Below are 15,312 nucleotides of genomic sequence, written 5' to 3' on the forward strand. Positions count from 1 at the left end.
TACATTTAAGTAAAAATTAAACGATTTAGAAAATAAGTGAAAAGGCTTAGGAAAATTAATACCTATTGAATAAAATATCACATAACATACGAGGACTACTCACATTAGAAACTATTCTACAAACTGATTCTAATATGCTCAGCATTGTCCTAGAACCTACGTAGCATTCCCTACTCAGTAATGTATAACCTAGTGGGAGGGACAGGATAAGAAGATTAAAAACACATTAAAATTGTGTATTCAAGTACCTTTATTTCGGATACAGGGCAACACTGTGTTAATGTACTGTACTACTATATATTAGTGTGCAGCTATTTAGTGAAAGGTAAGACCTTTAAGTAAAAGGCAGCTCAGTGAAGAGTAGGGGTGCTAAGCAGTGGCTTCATGAAGGAAATGGGCTCTGCAGGATGGTTAGGATTGGAATTAAGAGAAGAAGCAAGGGCATCTCAGAGACAGAGTTTAAGTACGTGAAAAAAAAACTTAACGTGATTGTAGGGATAAGCAAACTGATATGACCACATGTTTATAACTTGTTTCTGTATTCTAAGGCTTCTTTCACACATAAAATGAAGTAATCTGGGAAGAGAACTATAAATATAGATTCTGAGACTTGAGAAAACAAAAATGCTTTTGCACAAAGTATTTCAGAAATGACAGGGTGATTTCTTTCACTTTGCTTCATGAAACATTGGTCTGTAATGAGGCTTGGAATCTTGCAAAATTTGTTATAAGAATTCCTATGATTAGTATAAGAAGGCACCAATGATATGAAATTGCTGTCATCTTTACCCTCTGAATGTACAACCCAGTTTTCAATGTCCCTTCCTTATACCCAAAGACAGAATTAAAAGACAAAAGCATAAAAATTAAAAGTAGAATTTTCTCTTTCCCTCTTCCAAATAATTTTTATCTAGCAGAGTATATTCTTAATCTTCCAAATTTAAAGATATTCCTACCTCCATATATTAGCATTGTAAGTGAAATACAATACTCTTATTTTACATAGATAATTTTCTTCCTCTTATTGCATTATGCCCATAATTTGTTCTATTTTTTCCTATTTCAAAGTATAAAAAAAAGTTATTTTTCTCCAAATGGTATTTTATGGTATGGAGAGTTCAGAAATATTGAGAATCAAAAAATAGAAGAGTAGTAAATGAAGGAAAAAAGTAAGAAAAATGTACCTGGGTTTTTTTCCTTGCCATTCATTTTAATAAGAAGCCAGAGCCATTTACTGTAGCAAACAGGCAATTCTTAAACATAGCAATCAAAATTAGAGTAATTTGAGAAACAGTTAATAACAAGAGAGAGCCAAAGAGGAGTGAAAAAGATACACAGAGGAATTTTCATTGAAATAATCTTGTTTTATATTCTTCTAATGCTTAGGTTAAACATGTACAAATTTTGTCTGCTTTGTTCAGATACACAATTTTCTAAAATTGCAACAGAGAAATATTCATCATTAAAAAATATTTGTTAGCAACTACTCTGTTTAACCACTTGACAAAAGGAAAAGAAAATTTCCCATATTTCTAGAACTGAAAGAAATAGAAGAGATTACCTGGTCAATCTTAAATTATAGATGAAGAAAATCTTAAATTACAGATAAAGAAAATGAAGCCTAGATAGAGTTTGTAATTTTTTCCAATTTTTTTACACACATATAATGCAAAACTTAAAATTAAAAAAAAATATTATAACTATACCCTGTATATCTATATTGATAGATAGATATATCCTCTACCTATCTGTCTATTCTAATATTCTTTCTAAAATATCCAAACTTACTTTTTATCCAAAGTGATGTAGCTAATATTATACATAATATCACACACACACACACACACACACACACACACACACACACAACCACACAGACAGAAGATTTAAAAGATTTAGAAGAATTAGAGGAAGGAGGAGGGAGAAAAGGAGGAGGAGGAGGAAGAGGTGCAGAGGAGGGCTGGACAAAAGGAAGGAAGGAAAGAAGGAAAAAAATAAAGTTAAAAAAATCCTTAAAGTTCTCTAAGGAAATATGAGAGACTGTCTACTACGTTTCCATAGTGTGAATAATTTCTTGAAATCTCATGTCCAGTGAAAAATTTTAATATAGAGAAGGATGAGGAGGGAACAATTCTTCATTGTATTTCTACCTATCTTGTGACAACTTCTGTCCCAGAATATCTTTTTACAGCTGTTTATATAGCATCCATCTGGTTTTCTCTGAATAACCCTTATGGGACTTAGCAGGTAAGGGGGACCAATGCAAACGTAAAACTCATACCCTTTGTTGTGCCATAGGTAATAAAGTCTTTTGCCTCTGACCCAGAAATCTCAGGTCCTCTGCCATCATCTGTGACACTGTGGCAAGGTAACTTATTAGTTTGCAAGCATGGTCAAGTCTCAGTTTCTGACTGAGGGGTTCTTCTCTTTGGGGGAATGTTTCAATGAGAATCTTGTGGCGATTCAGTGGGGATATTAGATAAGTTGTCAATTGTCCTTTTGAATGAAATGAAACTGTGATTAATTTTCTTTATAGTCCCATGTAGCCAAATTGCTCCGTAGTAAAAAATAATCACGTTATAAACTCTTACTCAAAAGTCGAGTGGATCCATGGTGGACACATCCTGCACTTTACACTGGTGGTGGGCAAGCTGGGCTTCCGTTGTTCTGGGCCTCGGAGGCAGAGCTTCAGCCTCTAGGTCTGTCAACCAGCACCCATTCATTAGCACTAAAATTGTTCTAGGATTTAGCCTCCAGCTGAGAGTAACTGGTAGCTGGTATGATTGAAACTATTGTCACCCATGTACCTGCTTTTTACAGCAAGACTGCAGATGTTAGAATATTATTTGTCAAGCCCACAGTGAGTTAGAGAATCTGCAGATGCTATTTTTCCATGCCACAAAAATTAGAGAGGTTATGCTGAAAAGATAATATACTGTACAGCTGGGTCAATCTTCCAGGCCAAAATGGAATGTCAGAGTGTCAGCTGTGATAATTATAAGATACATTATGACTAAATGGACTTCCATCTGGAGCTCTGGCAGAAGAATTATGCCTTGAGAAATTATGCCTTGAGAGAGATAACTCAAAGGGTTGATGGCACTTGGTACTGAGTAACCCCTGAACACATTCAATTGGCTGCATAGCAGAATTCAGATTGATGGTCACTGACCAACTTTGGCACTCTGCTGAGATATTGCTACAATAGACATATCTTAATTGACTGTTAAAAACTAGCATAGGGCCTTCCATATGATGTTAATAACTGAGAAAGTTTAAAAGTTAGGATATGAATTTTTAATTTAATATTTAACTTAGTCCTAAACAGATTCTCTTTCTACTCCCTTAATTAGAGTCATCAATGTTTTCTTTCCAAAAAGTGGGGATTGCATGCATGTCTAAATAACCTCAAACAACTGCAGTGTTTCTTTCAAATAAAACATTCGTATTTCTTGTACTGAACTAACACTGATGTGAGCTTTAGGTGATCTTGCCTCTCCTCTAACAACTTAAGATAATCTTAATGACGTTTGTACTCGGCGTTTGTGAAAATGTTTAAAACTTAATCTGTAATTGCACTCAGTGAATAACATTTTCAATACACATACTAGCCCCGAAATATTTTATTGCACTATTATAAAATTAAGAAATTTTAAAGATGCTGATACTAAAATGCATACAGACAAGTTGAGGATACATAATATTTGTGTTTTAAAGGAAGCAATTAAATGTATTTAGAGAATGATAAATTTGGGGGTATATATGATCTCAAATCATAATATTCAATATATACTGAATGTTTTCTGCAACAGTCATTGGGAAGTGCATGAAGAATGAAATAATAACCAAAATATAGCCCTTAAAGTCATATGAATACTCGTGATTTCCCTTTCTGAGTGCTACTGTGGCATATGATTTTCTTGTCTGGGAGGCTTAATTTTAAATATAAAATATTTTAATATGTAAAAATATTATATTAAATGATGGTCTGTACATAGAATTTAAGAAGCCCCTGGACTTACCCATTTCATCAACATGGCTGTGATTCATTGAAGAGGAAATTTGTTTATACAGTAATCCCTAATCTTCTCACTAAACACGTGTTCAGAGGAAGTCAGTATGCTCTGGGCCTTTTTAGTCTCACAGATAAGTATAAATATAGTTTATATATTTCACTGCATCTCTTTTCTTTCTGAGTACTGAATACATATTTTATCTAAGTCTACCTGTTTCAAACAACTTATATAAAATCTTGCTAAAATTAAAATATAAACTCCAAACTACTACATCTTATTGTGAGAATTTTAAATCTTATTTTTTTCAGTTTTATTGAAGTATAATTGGCAAAGAAAATTATAAGATATTCAAAGTATACATCATGATAATGTGATATACATAGTGAAAGGAGTCTCTCATTTAGTTAATTAATACATCTATGATCTCACATATATCACTTATCATTTTTGTGTGTTTGTGAGAACATTTAAGTTCTACCCCCTTAGCAAATTTCAATTATATAATAGTGTTACCAACTATAGCCATCATGTTACACATAAGATCCTCAGACCTGATTTATCTTATAGCAAAGTTTATACCTTTTTACCAACCTCTGTCTAATTCCCCCACCCTCAGCCCTTGGCAACCACTTTTCTTTCTCTCCATTGCTGTAAGTTTGACTTTTTAAGATTTCACATATAAGTGATACCATGTAGCATTTGTCTTCCTCTGTCTGGCTTATTTCACTTTGCATAATGCCCACAAGATCCATCCAGGTTGTCACAAATGGCAGGATTTCCTTCTTTCTCCTGGCTGAATACTATTCTATCCTATGTAAGCGTCTCACATTTTTTAATCTGTTCATCCACTGGCAGACATTAGGTTGTTTCCATACCTTGGGTATTGTGAATAATGCTGCAGTGAACATGGGTCCCGATTGATTTTCGAGATACTGCTTTTGTTTCCTTTGGATATAAATCCTGAAGTGAGATTGATGGATCATGATAGTTCTATTTTTAATTTTTTAAGGAATCTCCATACTTTTAAAAAAAAAAATGACTGCAGCAATTTACATTCCCATCAACAATGTACAATTTCCCTTTTCTCCACATTCTTGTTGACACTTGAAATCTCTTATCTTTTTGATGATAGTCTTCCAACAGGCGTGAGGTATGGTTTTGATTTGCATAAGATCTCATTTTAATAAGCTGATATTTATGGCTAATTTTCATCCTAGATGTTTACATTTTTCTCTGTTCATCTTCTCTTTACTTAAATTAGAGAATGGGATTTGATTTTTACTGATTGTGACATCTGGCTTTTCTCTTTCCCTTTTCTTTTTGCAAATTGTATTCCATTTGGAGAAAGTAGAATATCCACTGACAGATGAAAATTACATAAAGTGTATCAAGGGATTGGCATATTTTTTAATAGTTCTTAAGCATCTTTTTTTATTCACTGCTTTCGTCAGATATTTGCTCTCTCCTCAGCAATACTTTTATTTCCTGAGCATCTTTCCCCTATCATTTATTTTAAATGCTCACCTTGTTATTTTGAATTTAGCATTCTTTGCTGATTTTCTAAAGCTTGTAAGAAATGCTGGCAATATGGAAATGAGGTCTGGCAGAGGGGTGTTGAGATCTCCTGCTACTCAGAGAGATATAAAATAGATAAGGCCGTGAAACAAAATGTCCTTCTGGGTATTGGCAATTGTAGTGCAACTTTTATTGCAGTTAAAATAGTTTAGCCTCTAAGTACAAAGACTATTTTGTGGTTCATGCAGCTGTTCCAACAGATTGTCTTCTCCAGTGAAGTATAAGAAGAGATAAGAAGTGAGGGTTTGTAAGTGAAATCTGAATTTAATTATTTCTTAATGAAGAAAATGTTGTTCTGTGAGACCAAAGCACAATGCAAGAACATAGAATCAAATGGCTGAAGAGATTTTTTTTTTTTTAAACAGCACAATATGAAACAGAATGTAGAGAGTATGTGTCAGTGGAGACAGAACAATAAGAGATTTAAGGAGAGACCTGACAGAAAAGAAGTTATATCAGGTGCAAAACTCGTCTTTTAGTTTTATTGCTTTTCTGACATTAATTATAAATGACAGGTGACCTGTCAGGCTTAAGTACAGTGTGTTCATAGAAACTGTGAGAAAGTTTTAGATCCTTGAGCAACTCACCTGGTAACAAAGCACAGAATTTCACGTTGATTTTAGCGAGACTAGATTATAAACAGTGGTGTTAGCACTAATCAGCTATTCAAAACATTTTACAAACATTTGCTAATTAATCCTTGCACTGTTGATAAATAATGCTTTCATTTACCAAGGCACAGACAGAAACAATTTGCATATTACTCAATCTCCAAAGTTTCTACATTTTAGGCAATACTAAAGTCTTCCCTTTACATTTCTCACGTCTTCATATACATGAGAAGCACACAAATACTTGGACTTCAAAAAATATAGTCCCACAATAAATAATTGGATAGTATTTTCATCACAGAAGAATTATTTTATAAGACTCAGTCTGGGCATAGGGGGTAAAACCTGTAGCCCACAATCTTTCAGCTCCTGTCTCCCCTTCTCCTGGCTTTCCCAAGTCCAAGCAAATTACTTCTTACTCCTGCAATTTATTAGTACCCTGATCATTCCCTCCCTATAATTTAAATTGTAGTTTTGTTTTTATTTGAGATGATTTGATTATTTTAGGTCTCCTCTATTCTTATGCACCATCCATGGAAGAAAGGACCATGTTTATTTTGTTCAGCACACAGTAGGTGCTTAATAAATATGCATGAAAGGAATGGCTTTTCTAGAGACATGTGAAGGCATTATGCTGTATACACAGTGAAATCCCTGTGTTCCCAAAGTATTTTTATTAACATGCTTACACTCTTGAGACATTTAAGTAAATATGTATATACATTTCAGAATCAGTATGAGTAGAAAAGTGCAAAATAATTTAAAAATATTTTAAAGCCTTCCTCCATCCCTTGATTCTAAAACAGATCATTTCAGCCAAACTAAATACATTATTTTTCTCCTTGCTGCCCAGCTGTGGAAGAAGATGTTGAATTTTGTAAAGAAATGTAAGAGAGCATAGGGGAGTAACAATTGCTACCATTTATTGCCCTATTATTAGATGTCATTACACTCTCATAATGGGAAACATATAAAGCAGACGTTATTAGTATGCCTGTTTTACAAATGAAGAGAGTTAGGTAGCTAATCAGAGTTATAAAGATGGAGATGTGTGTTTTTGCTAGAGAATGTATCTTCTAGCAAAACGCTGCTGAAGGGCCTCTTTTTCACTGTAACAAACCATCTTGATAGGATCTGTGTTGACAGTAGATGCCCAGCAGATGGAAGAGGGAGAACCAGCAGCTCTGATTCAGACCAGTTGGGAGCAAAATGATGGTCATTACTGACCAGGAGTCCAAGTGCCAGATCATTCTAGCTCTTTTTCACAGTGGCCATGATAATAAGTGAAATCTCAAGTAAGATTATTCAATGAGGTCAGTGGGGCTGTATACATGCAATCAAGATCAAAGCTCCTTAAATACCTATAGCAAGTGGTCAGAGAAGAAGTAGAAGCTATACAAGAACATATCAAGGTATATTCCCCTAACATTTCAGCCTAATCTCCAAAAGGCAGCACTATATAACTTGGTTCATAACTAATGTCTCATAGGCTTTTCCTCTCAGTGAGGACAAATACTTCATATTTGTGGAGATATCTACATCATAAGAAATTCTCCCAACACCTACACACACACTAGCAGGAAATCCTACACCTGCCCATCCCCAAAGATGTCTGCAAGTATAGCTTGACTATTCCCTAGATCCCATCACTTGTTGGATCCTATACAAGATTAGTTTCCCACTGAAAGATCACATTAAGTCCAATTTTTGTGAAGACCTTCTGATTAATCACTTGACCATGTAACCTATGGGTTTCTGCAAGATCACAGCCAAACTTCTCTGCCTTTAATCTCTGCCATCCCCAACTTCTGAAGGATATATTTTAAAAGCCTGGTATCACAGTTATTTCCTTCCTCCCAAAGCTTCCCTACTCTTCGCTCTGATCATAGTATGACAGTAAGCAGTTTTTCCTTGAGAACAAAGCAGAACTGGCTAACATCAAATGCTTGCCTGTTAAACTGGCTCAGCATACACTGGCATAGTTTAAAAAAATTATGAAACTGACATAATGCAAAAACGACTAAAATACAAATAAAATATCAATGTGATTATGCTGCTCAAGTACTGAGGAAGTTAATGGCTTCATAATTATATTTGGAATATGAATAAGAACTACTCAGGGAGAGATCTTTTCTTTAGAAGCGCATGGGCTAAAGTACTGAGATGGCTGAGAGAAACAGAACACTTACTTTGGGAGGTTATTTCAAAAAACGATCCTTAGATTAAAATATTAAAGCCGATGTCCACAGAAGGATACTGAAACTTGGAGATGCCTTACGGTATATAAAGACCCCAATCCCTTCCTGATTGAAAAAAGAAGAAGAAAAAAGAAAACAATCCAAATCATTTGACTTTATTTTGTACTTTTCTCCTTCGCATAAACTGCATTCTGCCAAACTAGAGTATTTTCTTAAGTAACAGTGAAGGATCTGGAAGAAAAATAAGGAGAGATGCTACTTTTCATAGAAGAGGACAAGGTGAATTCAGCAAAATACAGATTAACTTGTCAATATTCCCTAGTAAAATTCTAGAATTGTTTCTTAAATGGAGGGTATGTGACAATTGAGAGACATGAGAAGAATGAGGGAGAGAAAAAAAATAGAAAAACTAAAAGTAATCATACTCTTTCTCAGAAAGAAGTCATGCATCTTTTATTTCCTTTCCTCTTTTATTTTTCAATATATTATTAGATTCTTAGTTCAAGAGAATATTTCAGATATAGAACAATGTTTCAAGAAATAGTCATGTTTTTGTGTATATTATCTCTGCTGTACATGTAAACACGAATAGTTAAATAGACTCATAACTTTTAAAATGCTTTAAATAAAAACTATTTTTGAGAATGAACATTAACCTGAAAAGAGATCTCTAAGTAAATGCTTTTGCACTATCATGATGAATGTATTCAAGGTCTTGAATTAAAAAAATAAATATAAAGCATGCTTCTGAAATTTCCATATATCTCTATTCAACAAACATTTATTAGTTTATTGAATTACTAGGTCAAAGATGAATAAGATGCAATCCCTACCCTTGAGGAACTCACAGTTTAGGAAGAAAGACAGACATAAATAACTACCATGGAAAGTGAAAAGTGCTAAAATGTATGCATATGTCAGTGATTCAAAGGGAAACATAATGCGATGGATGACAGAGTGATGTATTGATTACAAGATCAATATGAGTCAGCAGTGTGATGGCTGCCAAAAAAATTAAACCAAAACTTAGCCTGGATCTGTGTACATTTAGGGCTCAAAATGAAAAAGAAAATCATTTTATAATACAATTAAAAATCTTGACCACATCTGGACTATTTCTCACTCTTGGCTATTACATTTGAAAACTAACTCTAAGTAGGATCATTCAAGAAATGATATCCAGGATAAAGATTTATGACAGCATGACATTGAAATATGTGGAAAGTAATGGAGCCATTTAATGTCAAAAAATTAATGTGGAGAGTACAATGGTGAAGGCATGCAATCTTCAAAAATTAGAAGAATTGCCACATTGAAAAATAAAATCCAGATAGTTCCAAAGTATAGAGCTAAGATGCTTTGAAACACTGCAGGAAGGAAATTTCTCTTATAACACAGAGCTGTTTTCTAATAACTAAAAAGACTTAGAAATTGAAGGGGCTTCTCTTAAACTTACTGTTTTGACTGTCCTCAACTTAGAGGTGGCAAATGAACTGTCAGAATTGTTACAGTGTGGATTGGTACACTGAGTGGGCAGGTGAACTGAGTGACTTCACATTATTTCTAAAGCTCATGTTTGTTTTTCCATACACACATACACATACATACACATACATACATGCATCAAATATCCATTCTTTCTCTCAGTCTCTCACGCAGATCCTTTCACCATTCAAATACACACTTCAACATGTACACATACACACACACACATTATATGTGCCTATGTGAAAGACAGAAGAGACTAAAATGTCTGAATTCTTTGGGGCAATTTTTATTTGAAATGAGATGAAGGAAAAAAAAGAGAAAAAAAAACATTACCGACAGAGCATGTCAACAAAGACACATTATCCAGTGATTATACATGACAGTAAGTATGTGCAGAAGAGATTATTGTAATGAACCGCTTAATCTTTGAAACTGGAACATTTTCAGGCAGGGAAAATATGAGGACCTCTAGATGAGTAGCTTATACTGTTAGCAGCTCATTTGTCTTACTACAGGCTCGGCCTTCATTTTTCACCTAGTTCTTATATATAGGTTTTGCAAAGATTCCCAGTCTCAGACTCATTCCTTGCATTCTGATTTCTACGTGCAAACCTGTTTTTTATTTGCTTGTTTTTAAACCTGTGTCTGCATCCTTACCTTTGAGCTCTGCTCAGTTCCCTGCAACTTCTTAAAACCCCATCAGCCCTGCTTCCCAGTCTGTATCTCCCAAGTACTTAGTTCCTACATCTGTTCATGATGCTTGTACTCACCTGCTTCGTTGCTGGCTTTTCCTGGGACCAATTCCCTATTTCTCTATCTTTGTGTTGACATCTGAGCTGATCTCCCTGAGACCCTTGAACCATTTTGGAAAGTTAGTTACTTTCCAAAGAAAGTTAGTCTCAAGTCGCCAGTGTTGGCCTCCTGTTACAAAATGAGCTACAACCATATTATTGTTTTTAATGGAAACAATCTTGTCTTTACAAAAAGGAAGACTCATCACATATCAGACACAAAACTAGTTCTTTGAGAAACATTTTATCATTTGCTTCTCATCGTACCATCCCAAGAGCTGGATTTAAATATCTCCATTTTAAAGAGAAAATGACTTAGTTTCCAAATAAAATTTCTGTCAATGTCTCATGCCTTTTCAGTGCATGAAATTGAACCCAAGTGATATATTTTAAAGTCAAGTAATTTGTCAGCAAGTTATAATAGAAACATTCCTCCTGAATTTGAGAGCTTAGATTTCCATCATAGGCCAAAAACATTAATTTCTTAGACAAGCATAATAAGAAAAAATAATACAGTAGTACAAACATAAAAATAGAATGGGCAATGTCATATAAGATCTAATATAACAGGGAGAATCTACTAGGGTAAAAAATAGACTAGAGTTTAGATATTAAAATATGTCTAATTTTAAGAGATGAGAAAATGAAAGAACTTTCTTTAGTTGATACGAAGGAATATTACATCTGACTCAAAAGTATTTAAAGATCACTTATAATTTGGCTTTCTCAGTTACCAAAAAGTTATCCATGTTGTTTATCATGCATTTTTACATCAATTTTCCAAGTATCTGCATTATCATTATTTTAATTGTAAATGATATGTGTCAAAATGTGAAACTGGCTGAGATTAAGTTGGACTAAAGAAAAAACTTCTTTTTATAAGAGAAAATAATTTTCATCCACTAACAAGATAATCATGTTGCTATTGTCTGTAGTACCTGGGAGCTCAGAGCCCTGTGTCTACTCCAACTATAGCACCAGAATACTGCGTAGAGAACAGTCATGATACCAGTTTGTTTTCGTTTCAGTTTTTGATTTTTTTGTGTGAAGTTTTGGAAAGTGACATGTTCTCTTGAAAGTAGTACTAATTACGGAGATGATTTTATTTTATAAAGAGGCAAGGGGTTTTAGTCTGTTTTTATTAAGTAAGGGTATGGTCACAAACAATCTCTAAATTTCAAAGCCATACATTTAACAAATATTTGCAGCTCACTCATGTGACTTGCTAGTACATGTTGGCTGCAGCTTTGTAGCTCTAATTCACTTATCCTTTAACTCAGAATTCAAGCTAAGGATATAGCCTTTACCTTAGTTTTGTGGCAGAAGGAAAAGAGACATGAATAAGCCATATAATGGCCCTTCTGATTGGATATGGCTTAACTTCCTTCCACTTTCTGTTTCCCATTGGCCAGAAAATCAAGTCAGATGCCCACAAGGCAGGGGGTATATTACTTACATGGAGGTGGGAATGGACAGGGATATATATCCTCTTTTGTGGGAAGGAAATAAATAGCTGTAAACAAGAGTATCATCTACTGTCAAACATTTCACTTCCGTATATCCACTTCCTGCCTCTCCATGCAAAACATATTTACACAAATTCATAGAGGATGCTCTAAAATTTCCACACCATCAAGCCTCAAATTCAAACTCTAGAATTTCATGATTATTTATACATCGGACTGGATGAAGCTCTGCTTGATCTGTATACCTAAGAACTAAAATATGAGAAAATAGAATGGTCCATGAGGGCCAAGGACCACCATAAATACTAGGCTTTATTTCATAAAAGGGTAAACAATAGTCAGAAACCCATAGCAAATCTAAAGTACTGCTGGGCAGATGTTTTGAGGACCCTCTCTCTCAGTGGTATAAAATGTATTTTTTTGTTATAATGCCCAGATTTTGCCCCCTCTGATTAGCTCTTGGTTTTTCCCTCTGGAAGAGTCCTCTTTTTCAGCTATCTTCTTGGGGCAAATCTGAAGAAGATATTGGAGATTATGCTATCCTTAGGTTTGAGTATCTTTCCCAGCCAACTTTCTGCTCATAAAGGTTGATATACCAGATAAAGTTTGCCTTCATCACCAAAAAGAATGCTGATGAAATACAGCATATGGGCAATGGGAGAATAATGGTGTCCAGTCACCCACTGGCCATGGTTTTGATCATCCCTGGGCAGAGGTCACAATGCTGAGATCAAGAGATAGGCAGCACACTTATTATTAGACAGATTTACATTTCCAGGCCCCAGTCAGTGGCCTATTAAAGAAGAGTCCCACAAGGGGACAATCTTTATCATATTCGTTTTAGAAGGTGTCATGGATTACAAAAGAAACTGATTTATCATAGATCAGAAGCCTATGAGAGTCAGGATTTTTGCCATTTGCAAAGGGGAACTGAATGAGATAAACTTACCACCATTCTATATACTTAATTATGTAAAAATTATATTTTTTTATCAATATGTAAAAAGTTATTCTTTAAATTAAGGATACATTTCTTATTTTATTGGAAATATTTTTACTTGAAACTGGTGAGTAAATTTTAATACTTACAGTTAATATGAAAAAAGTCCACTGTGCTAGGTGAAAGGATATTGGCAATTATTTCTACTTCTCTCCATTGGGCATATGGTAAGTGTGGTAGTTTGCAAAAGTGGTTGACATTTTTCATCCCTCCATGTATCTGGGACTTTTGCCATGTGATGTCACCATTTCTCCTATTAAAGAGGTAGATCAATTTTTTTGCCCTTGAATTGTGTTTGGCCTTATGATTTGCTTTGGACATTTGTATAAAATAGAAATCTCATTGTGCCAGTTCCAAGTCTAGGTGTTACAAAGACTTTCCTATATCTGCTTGCCTTCTTACACTTTTACCATTATCATGAGCAGAATGTGCCTGAGCAGTTCTGTGCCCCAGGAAAAGCAAGACAAGTGTCTTGAGTCAGAGCTCAAGTCTGAGATAGAAGTGAGCCCAAATGTAAACAACAGAGCCATCCAGCCAAGCCCAGCCTAGATCTGCCAGCACCCAGCAGATCCACAAATTATAAGCTCATTGTTCGTGTGTTTACTCTGGCTGTAGTTAAGTGACACAGTAGGATGACAGATCTCTGTCCTCTTAAACCTAGCTTTGGCCATATGTCTTTCTTTGCCAATGAAATTTTAGGAACTGATATACAAGTTGCAAATCTTTCTGTGTCCTGGAGAAGGGAGGCTTCATTAGTTTGGGTCTGTGAGTACCCGACAAGATGTAGCAAAACTGCCAAAAAATCAAGATAGACATCAAGCATAGATGAGAAATAACCATCATTGCTCTTAGCACATCGTAACTAATAAAATAAGTGTTTTTTTCTTTGCAAAATATTTAAAAAGCAGAATGGATGAAAATAAAATAATCTGTTATAAAAACACTTGATCAATTGAAAATAGCATGAAATAAAAATAATATGCAGTTTTCTCATGCTCTGATGAAGTATTACAAATCTGATCTCATAGTTGTATATTTTGAATGAACAATAATGGTTTATTTTCTCTAAACAGGCAATTAGAACATTTTGATGACATGTAAAGAGCTTTATTTTCTTCAAGAAATTCTCTCATATATTGAATTTTTATGCCTGTTTTCTTACAAAATCAAAATCCAGACATTTTCTTATAAGTTTTATTCTGTCATGTCCTATATCTTATAGCTAGAGGCTAAAAATAAAAAATAAACATAGATGTTTAAAGACAGTTATTCAGACATAAGACAAATAACACACATCTACATAAATCTGGTGTTAAAATAAGCTGCTATTTGATAAATATTTAATGTGAATAATACTCTATAGCAAACGTTTTGCATCCATTATCTAATTTATTATTCCAAACATACCTTGAGCTAAGTATGGTCATCACCAGTTTTAGCAGGGCATCTATACTCTGGGACCTGTGCTTTACCAGGCTCCATTCTGTCCCTCCTCTGGACATACACCTTTCCACAGTGCAAGTGTTAGAGCAGGCAGATAGCCAGATATGAGCAGAGAGAGGGGGACGCAGGCTGAATGGCAGGAATTGGGCAAGAAAGGACGGGCACGGGCCAAATGCAGGAAACCATACATCATGTAAACAACAGGGGTCCATGGCAGACAAAGAAAAGCAGAAACCTCTGCACTGATAAAAAAAAATCACACATTTTGGGGTGACAGGTATCGGGAGATCAACACAAAAAGTGGGAAAAGGCAGGAATCTCCAGTTTTTTAATGTAACCTCTTGTTCATTATGCCCTCATTTCAATAAAATTAGACTTACAGATTAGAAGTACCCATCATGGACTGATGCCATGACACTTCTGATCCAGACTAAATAAGGACAAAAATCCCTTCTTCCTTTAAGAAGGTGGAGTTGGGATAAAAATCAGGGAATACAATCCTAAATGCTTTTAACTCTAATGAGTATTCTGCCCATTTATTTTTACACTCTATGTAACCAACTTGCCAAGAAAACTCAGGGCAGCTGCTCACATGAGCCTGCCTGCTCTCCCCTTGAGAATGTACTATCTATCCCTTAATAAATCCTCACTTTACTTTCTTATCCTTCATGTCTCATCTCTGAATTCTTTCTGCAATGAGACAGGAACCTAATCACCGACAAAC

The sequence above is a fragment of the Camelus bactrianus genome, chromosome 1 (genome assembly GCF_048773025.1).
Source record: "Camelus bactrianus isolate YW-2024 breed Bactrian camel chromosome 1, ASM4877302v1, whole genome shotgun sequence".
Classification (NCBI taxonomy): Eukaryota; Metazoa; Chordata; class Mammalia; order Artiodactyla; family Camelidae; genus Camelus; species Camelus bactrianus.